At 35.9% G+C, this 9,481-nt stretch overlaps 1 protein-coding gene across 6 annotated transcripts in view; it reads left to right on the top strand.

Moving 5' to 3' along the window:
* Window positions 1-9,481, top strand: part of ZNF516 (zinc finger protein 516) — a 151,047-nt gene that overhangs the window by 3,837 nt on the left and 137,729 nt on the right. For 2 of the 6 annotated variants that reach the window (XM_027852375.1, XM_027852371.1), the window contains exon 1: window positions 453-613. The exons of the other annotated variants lie outside the window; for them this stretch is intronic. The gene's annotated coding sequence lies outside the window, so the exon portion shown is untranslated. Of the gene's footprint in view, window positions 1-452; window positions 614-9,481 lie in introns of those variants that run through there. 6 annotated transcript variants of the gene reach the window in all.

Here is a 9,481-nt window from a genome sequence, read left to right as displayed (position 1 = left end):
GGGGGGGTAGTTACTGCCGATGGGGGAAGAGATGGATAGGAAGGGGCAAGGCTGAGAGAAAGGTTTTTTACCTGACTGGCCTCAGGGCAGCGGCAGCCGCTTGTTGCTGCTTTTTAGTCAGAGGGAGGGCACAAGAAAGGAGGCGGGAAAAGGGAGGAGTAGGAGAAGGAGGAGGGATTTGGCTGAGCACTTACACTCAGTTGTCCGCCCTCTCTCACCCCCCCCCAATAATGTAGCAAGGACGTCACGCAGCCTTGTACTGTAATACAAGAAGTGAAAGAGCAGAGGAAACAGACACAGCTCAACTTCTAACATTAACAAAGGCAGGGATCTGTCAAAACGGCTAGAAAGAAAGAAAGAGTGAGAAAGAAAGAAAGAAAGAAAGGGGGAGGGAGGAGGGAAAGAGGAAGGTGGGGGCGGGAAGAAGGAGGAAAGCAGGGGTTGGAGGGAGAGAGAAATCCAAGGAGAAGAAGAAAGTCCTCTCGTAGCGTTGTAGAAAGTGAAGCATGGTTCATGGAGGAAGGTTTACGGGACCGAAGTGGGGGAGATTTTAAACCATTGCCTTCTTGGATTATGTTGGGTTCTTGGTACTGAAGCGTAGTGGTTTGGTCAGGTAATTGCTTTTCTATTTTAAACTTCACTTTGTTATTGCTGAGATGGGGTGGCGTAAAAGGCGTGGCACTGGAGAATAATTACATAAGTATTAAAACCTGATTTGGGTACTGGAACCAAAAAATAAAAAAAAAAAAAAGGGGGGAGGGGGCCCCACGGCAAGTAATTTGGTGGTAGTGGTGGGGCTAGAGTTAATTTCTTGACACTTTATGGCTTGGAGACCTTAAGGTGGATTTTTGTTTGTTTTTGTGTTGAGCAGGAGAACTGGTCACTCGCTGATAAAGCTTCCTAAAGTGTATAATATATGAAATTGTTTCTAGAAACACAGATGTATTTCTGGGCGTGGAATATAGCATTAAAACAGTACTCAGTGCATAACAAAGGACAGAAGAATGGGAGTTGGAAGCCGCTTCTCATGTACTCACTGTACTGATTTAACCACTTAAATGCTGAGAATTACACAAAACAGAATTATACTTTTTTGTTCTGTTTAACCTGGAAACCACAAAATGAACTTTATTGAAGATTGTGGTTATTAATTCCAACTAAAACAGTCCATATACATGTGTGGATATATACACATATGCATGTGTATTTATGGATGTATGCTATACATATACGCGTATGAAGGATTCCCCTGGATATGTTAGGAAGTCTACTCCTGGGAAAAGATTTAAAAGAAATCTTGGTGCCTCCATATGGCTATGGAAATTTTCAAATGCTATTAGAACATTGTCCAGGATGAGAGCTGCCGTATGTTTTACTTCACCGAAGTTAACAAGATAAAACCAGGCAGTTAATATGACAGAAATGTTTTGACCCCAAAATTTAAGTATTAGTTATTGACTGAGATAATATAAAATCAGTTTTACCTTGTATGCTGCTCCATTTGCTTAATGGTACTTAGTTTTGTTGCATTCTTTAGTCGTGGTGTCAAAAATGGCCTTTTTGTTTATATTTTTACATACAAGATATAATTTAAAATGTATCACATGTCGGGTTGGGAATGAATCTCTGGGCCCCTCACCCCCCCCCCCCCCCCCCCCCCCCCCCCCCCCCGCCCAAACAGTGAAGTTGCTCAGTAATTTTGCCTATGGTGTAATCACTATTGGAGTTTGGTTACTCATGGAGACATCTTTAGTTTCACAAGCGTAACCACCATGGCCATCTTGAATGATCTCTAGAATAAAATGACCAGTATTATTTGTTTAACTTGTAGAATCAGTAGTCTTCCCTATGTTTAGTTAGACCATTATATTTTGGAGCATTTTTTCCACAGATGGGGAGAAGGGGAATCTATTTCTTGATAGACCCCTTCCCCCCTGAAGCTTGCTAATGTACAACCTGTCTAGAAAATTGTATAAATTCTAAAAATGATAACTTTGGAAAGTAACATGAAACATTCAAATCACATGAATATTCTAGAAACTAATCAGAACTAATCAGTATTAAGACAAAGGTATTACATATAAGGCTCACTGAGTGAAAAGCCTTTCCCAACTAAAGATGGCATGGTAGGTATATATTGTATCCACTAGTTAGGTACACAGAAACTAGTTTTACTTATCATTTTTCATTATTTCATACCTAGCTATGACCTTTTAAGTTGCTTAACATTACTGAAATCTGTGGATCAAGAACTTTTGATTTTTGGAAATTAACTTGTTAATCATTACTAATTAATAAGAAATAATTTATCTGCAAAGTGTTAATCTTGACTATTATATGCAAGTGGTCTTAATTCCTGACTAGCTGGTTACTATATTTAATTCAGAGATTCATAAAGTTTTTCAGTCACTTTGAATGAGGTCATTTTTTCACTTTAGGAGGAGGTTGTGTGAAACTGGAAAGAAGGTTATATTTGAAAGCATAGGAATTGGGTTCAAATTCTAACTTTGCGACTTAGAACTGATGTGACATTGGTCAAGTCACTTCACCTTTTTGGGTCTCAGTTTCCGAAATCTGTAAAATGCAGAGGTTAGACAAGATAATCTCTTATGGTCCCTTCCAACTCTAAATCTATAATTCTTCTTTTGATGTTTATTCATAATGAATTTTTAGAGTATTGTCATTGAAACCAAATTGTTTTGGTGAAGAGATAAAAATGACTCTAAATCTTTTCCTTTCTCTTTTTTTGAAACTTCAGAGTCACTTTTTAGACTTAATTTGAGTTTAGACGAAGTACTTTGTGGGGAGAAGGAAGTAAATTGAAATATGTGATACTTAGAAATGACTTAAACAGTTATATGAAAAATGAGGAATCTTTGAAGTAGATCTTTAAGTAGTTCATCTATGTAATGATACTACTTTATGTAGCATTATGCTGATGTTCTAATGGACCTTTCTAACATGGATAGTTAGTGTAGTAAAGGCAGTGTAGAGTGGTGGAAAATGGTCTTAACTTCAAGTCTTCAGAGACAGCTTAGAACCCCAAGTTTGACTCTAGCTGGATGACAATGTGCAAGTCACTGAGTTTATTTCCTCATTTGCAAAATATAGATAAAAATACTTGGACTCCGTACTTCACAGAGCTGTTATGAGAATCCAAGGAGATAATATGTATGTAAAGTGCTTTACAAACCTTACAATGCTTTGAAATATGAGTTCTGTTCATCTGGGACAGGCTTTAAAAATCAACTAAATCTTGGGGTGTTTCTATGGGTTTTACTTATTTTACTATGTATTTTTTGATTTGTATAGAGGAATCATCTTTTAAAAATAGTCATGGGAGTGGCTGAAAACAGTCTGGAAATTGTGTTTAAGGTTTCTAACTACATTGTACTTTCACTCCATAGAAATAGGAAGCTAAAATATAAGCTGATTATGTTCAACAGGAAGGGGCTTGTCTGAACCTGTATACTTTCCTTGTATAATGAATGTGCCTGCTCAAATTTGTAAAACCATGGAGTAGGATGGTTTTTAGAAGTTTATTTCTTAATGCAGGATAAAGAAGGATGTTACTTAGCTAATGGAAAATAATGTTTTAATCTTCCTGTAACTGAATTTTCAGTGAACGAAGAATTATTTTAAAATCTGTAGAAAATAAAACTGCTGTTTTAGTCATAGAGTTTTAGATTAAAATAACAAAACTTAGAAATATTTAGTGCAGCAACTTCATTTTATAGATAAGTAACTGAGGTTTAGATGGGTGAAGACCCAATGACTTGTTGAGTGTCACACTAAATAAGTGATAATTTAGACATTCTCAGTGATAGCATTCTGTGCCCTCCCCCCACCCCAAGCTACAGTTATGTAATTAATGGCTAGATGGCAGAAAGAAGCAGAATGTCAAATTTATTTGATTAGATATCTGAAATATAAATATTTGAACTTAGAAGGAACATTCCTTTTTCAAAGCAGAAATTTTACATGCTGTAAATGTTTATACATTTCAGTTCTTGGATAAAGCTGAAATGACTCAGTCAATTAGTTCTAAAAACACCCCACTTCTTCCATTCCTATCCTGCAGACAAAAAAAAAAAAATTCTAACACTTGTCCCGAAGAAAAAAAAACAATTAATTAGCCTTCATCTTGAGTTTACTCCATGTGTGGATCTGTGTTCTTATTATACTCGAGGAGTTTCATGTGTGCTGCAGTGACTTTCATTAGTCCAGTATTACTTTGTAGTGCTTATAGCCATTGCATAACAGTTTTGAGCAGAGAGCTTGTCTCCAGCCTCTAGCTTACCTAGTCATATGTCATATTTGTTTTTGAATTTGCTCTGAAGTCTGATTAGAGTGAGGATGGATCATAAAGGTAGGTCTCAAACTGCCACCCCAGCATTTAATACCCAATCAGTTTAACCATGTATTTTTCTGTAGCAACAATCTTCAATGGTTCAGCTGCTGTTCCTTGCTTCATTGCAGTGACCAACAAGTGGCGTGGCTTTTGGGAGAGTGTGGCCATTTCACCTCTTCCTCCTCCTCCTCATCTTGCTTCCTACTGCTCTCTTACCCCAAACCCTTTGACCTATGTGGCTATGAGTGTAGTCCCTGTAGTATATTAAGTGCCTCGAATTTAGCCAGGGGCCACAGGGCTGAGAGTATTCCTTAATCCCACTGCTGGTCTCAATTCTGACTGGTCATAGGGGCAAGTGGAGGTGGTGGTGCTGGTGGGGAGGTGGGACAGCTCTTGCAGGCACGTTGACTTTGATAGACGAGAGACCTCTGCCCTGAGCCAGTTAACATCATCCCCATCCCCCTCCTAGAAGGAGGGAGGGAATGGGGAGACTTACAGCGTCTAGTATGCTCTTTATGAAGAACATAATTATGAATACTCTTAGTTTTTCAGGAATATTGGCAAACTCACAAATTACCTTTTTCCCCTATTTGGTTTTGAATTAATTAAAAAATTTTCAAAAGTATTCAAAGTATTTCAAAAGTACTTTAATAACTTTTAATTTAAAATCATCACTTATTGGACAGAATTAAATTGGTATCAAGAGAATGTTGTGTGTTTAACATTGGGTTCACAAAGTTCACATTTTATTTCCTGTGATTATAAGAACAACATTGTTTAACTTCTACTTGACGTTTATGGTCTTGGCCAAGGCATATCAGGAATCAAATATGTTTGAGAGAAATTGGCATAAATTGGTTGTTGAGCCTATCCATTCCTTCCATTTCTCACTCACTACATCTGGCTACATGGAATTTGAACAGAAAGAAAGTTTTTCTTTCCAAAGCCATGGCTGTCATATTTAGGTCTAAAATGAAATGATTTCTAGCAGTCCACACCAAATAGTAAAGAAGTATAATTTTGTGGCTCCCAATGTTTTTTTTAAAGGCAGTTTTCTAAAAAAGATTCAGCTTTTAATCTTCATTTCAAAGTGAAATGGAAGTTACAAAGCATGTGTAATTACAATTTGCAACTATTTTTAGAAATCAGACATGTTTGGTATATACTATGATGATGGAAACAAATACCCAGTACACGGGGGTAATGGCTCAGAAGGAATCATTTTTAAATCAGCTGAATTCATTTTTGATGCACTGGATTTCACACAGGTTCATTCTGGTAGATTGCTGTTTCTTCTCTCTGTCTCTGTCTCTGTCTCTCCCTTCAGGAATATAATGAAATCTTATGTTCCCAGGAATCACTTCAAAGGATAGGAAGAAAACCTAATGCTTCTGTGTTTCAGACAGTTCCTGATCAGATTACATGTTGAAAATAGGATGAGCTCTTAATGTATTTTGTTATTTTCTGAGTAAATGTAACCTGGGGTTTTCCCCCTTCTAAAGCAGGTAAAAGAGGCATGCAGAGTTGATGTGCCGAAGTTTCTTATACCACAGGGAATAGCTGATGTCAAATCATCCTCCTGGATACAGCTGTCCTGTTATTTTCTTGCTCATTTTAAAAAAAAATGGTGAGCATAGACCAGCATGTGGTGTTAGTTTTCAAGAAATATTTAAAGAGAGACTAGTGAAAATTGTTTCTTTGTTTAACATTGTTATTTTTTTTTAAGTTTGCAGATTTACTTTTTTTAAACCTATTAGCAAAACTCTGTATTTTTCTTAAACATAATTCTCAATTCTTGTCATGTGAAAAGAATAGAAATTTGCTGAAGAATTTATGTTCTTTGTTTCAGAAAAGGGCAACATGTGTCTGTCTTTACCATATGGTAGTATTTAACCTATATTGCATGAGCTGACTAGGAGTTGCATTTAAGCATTGATTTATTTCAGCATTTCAGAATGTTCTTTGAAATTTAGTACTGTAAATGATAAATTGAGAGTTGTGCACCAGATCTGTGGCTTTAGCAGTTTTTTGTTAGGTTGACATTAGGGTCGTAAGCAGCCGTTTACATTTTTTTTTTTTAATATGTAAAATGATTTTCTTTGGAAATAGTTTAAGTACAAATTTTGAAATGAGAGATAGGGACCTTCTTCAGGAAAGCCTGCCATGGAACCTAGGTTGAGTGGTTTTAGCCTCTTTTGCTTGCAATAAAGCGCAGACTTCAAGGCTCATAGGAGAGCCATTTAGTCTTTAATGTCAGTGGATTTCAGTGGTGGCATGATTCAGTGGAAAGGATTCTGGACCTAGAGTCAGGAGAGACCTGATTTTGACTCTCTATTAGCTGTATGCTTCAATTTTCTGATCCTTAGTTTCCTCACCTGTAAAATGGAGATAATCAAATTCATAAGAGCAATCTCATAGGGTGGTTCTAAGGAAAACATGTATGTCAAGTGCTTTGCAAACTTTAAAGGTGTGTACAAATGTCAGTTGTTCTTATGAAAGACATTTTCCTCTCCAGGAGGGTTTGCGTATTCTGTATGAATCCTTGAATGTGTAAGAGGTCTCATCATATTGTTTTCATGTATTTCTATGGTGACATACTATTCTAGAGTTGGGTTTGAAGAGAAAAAATGAGATTTCTTGATTTAATTTTTATGTCATTAGATTTCATTATTTTTTGTATGTAGGGATAGATATACATATGATAAATATGGGTAATACATCGTAACGGGGGTTTGTTAATATTGACTTTAAAAACTTTAGAAAAGTTTAGAATAATAATTTTAGAAAAGCCCATTTTAATCCTTTCCCCCCTACTTTCCCTATTTATGCTTATATAGTTCATCTTCACAGTTGTTTTTTGTATACACTAATATAGTCTTGACATCAGACTTAGTATCTTTACAGTATAGTATGCTTGAAAGAGCACTGTTTTTAGAGTTAGAAGCATTTTGTGTTTTGGCTTTGGCTGTGAGCTGTATGGCCTTGAGTAAGCTCATGCCATTTCTGAACCTTTGCTTCTTCCTTTGTTTGATGGAGATATTAACACTTGAACTCACCTTTGTAAACCATAAGGCATAGACTATACAAGGTATTATTGTTATTACTGGCATTTTTCCAGTTTTAAGGAAAAAAGGAAACATTGACTTATTTTCCATGTGACAAGTAATCTCTCTATGGGCAAAATGGTGGTCCTAGATGAAATATTTGTCATTGAATTTGAGCAATGTAAATGAATACTGCCTTTGGTAATGCATAATTTATATTGACATTAACACTGACACCAAGAGAACATTTTTATTCCTGTTTGAGAAAATATCATTATGTTGGTAATCATATTCCCATCAGATACAGACTGATCATAGCACAGCTATCTATGCCTGTAGCATGGCCAAAATCATAATGATGAAATAATTTTCTCTTTTTGAGTAATAACAAGCATACTTGGAGCTAATGTCATTATAATCAGTGTACACCAGGTGTTAAATGACTTCCCTTGTGTGCAACTTTATTTCAGAATGGCTACTTTAAAAAAAATAAGTTTTAAAGAGAGAGGGTCAGTGGCTTTTAAGTATTAACTTAAAATTGCTAGCATATAGTTAGTTTTTGATGAAACACTTAACTCCTTGATACTAGGTATTGTAAACTTGGGGAAAATGCTATATCATATTCATGTGATTAGTACTTCAGTGGAAGGATTAAAAATGGTCTGAGTAAATTACCCTGGTGAATAGAGAGGCAGACTTTGTTAATGGTTTTACAGGAACTTTGCTTATCAGTTATTTTTTAGTTTGATTAGGGATTATAGGTTTCTATATGGTTATACTTTAGGAAGTCTGCTTAATCTTGTTTACATCTAAAAAAAAATTAAGTAGCTTTATTTGCCCAAAGAAACAAGGTTTCTACAGATTTGTTTGGAATTTGATGCCTATACATGCACATTACATCATGAATCTCCTGTTTTGCCTTTTAATTTGTACATTTTTAGCTCCAAAAGTTCAGCTCTCCTACACAGAAATGTGTGTTTTTGTCGTTCATAAATTAGATTCCCCAAGTGTTCAAATATTCCATGAGGATGAGTTAGGCAGTTTTGGAAACTACATTAATTTTCTTGAACAATTGCCTCTTGGAGAAAATATAAAAGCCTCAGCTTGGCATTTAAAGCCTTTCACAATCTGGCTCCCACCTACCTTTCCAGTCTTATTTCATATTATTGCTTCTCAGGCACTTACCATTCCAGTCAAACTGGCCTGCTTGGTCTTTTCTGTACATGATATCCCATGTTCTGCTTTCATGGCTTCTCATAAGTGGATCCCCCATATGTAGAAGGCCCTTTCCTCCTCACCTCTGCCTTATAGAATCCCTAGCTTCCTTCAAAGAACAGCTCAAGGGCTATCCTTTTATGTAAGGCGATTTCTTATCTCCCATCTCTACCCCAGTTAATAATACTTTCCCTTCTCTTAAGATGACTTTATACATACTCTGTGTTTATTTGCTTATATTATATCTCCCAAACAGACTGTAAATTCCTTGAAGGCAGGGATGGTTTTTGTTTTTATATCAGTAGTGACTATCACAAGACCTTGTACATAGTAAGCATTTATTAAATATTTGTTGTATTGAATTAAATGGAATCAGAAAAGTGCCATGTATTTCACTAAAGGTATTAGTTACTATTTACTCTTATTTTTGGCATTAAAGAGTTAAAGTTAACTTCCACATTGAGCTTACTTACTCTTAGGAAACAGTGTTTATAACCAATGGGAAAGCCATGAAAGTCTTCATCTTCACATTTCTTTAGACATTTTTGTAAATGGACTCACTTTCCATTCATCTTTATTTTTAGACTGTGAAAGTTTAAGACAGATATTTTATAGGAACTATATCTAAAAGAGTTGCCTTAAAGAACTAGAAGTCATTGGGTTACTCTAGCTTCTTTATTTTGTAGATGAAACTGAGGAGAAAAGTATAAATAACTGTTCCAAGATCACTCAGCTGGGACCAAAATCCCAGTCTTTTTGTTCTCTACCCAGTATTTTTCCTAGTAAACGATGCTGATAAATACATGCAATAACATAAGGTACTTTCCCAAAGGTACTTTGTAAGACCTAAGCCTGTTAGGATTACTTACTA

This window comes from Vombatus ursinus, unplaced genomic scaffold (assembly GCF_900497805.2).
Source record: "Vombatus ursinus unplaced genomic scaffold, bare-nosed wombat genome assembly UNPS02009573.1, whole genome shotgun sequence".
Classification (NCBI taxonomy): Eukaryota; Metazoa; Chordata; class Mammalia; order Diprotodontia; family Vombatidae; genus Vombatus; species Vombatus ursinus.
Note: the sequence above shows the minus strand (reverse complement) of the source record. Positions and strands in the feature narration are given on the sequence as shown.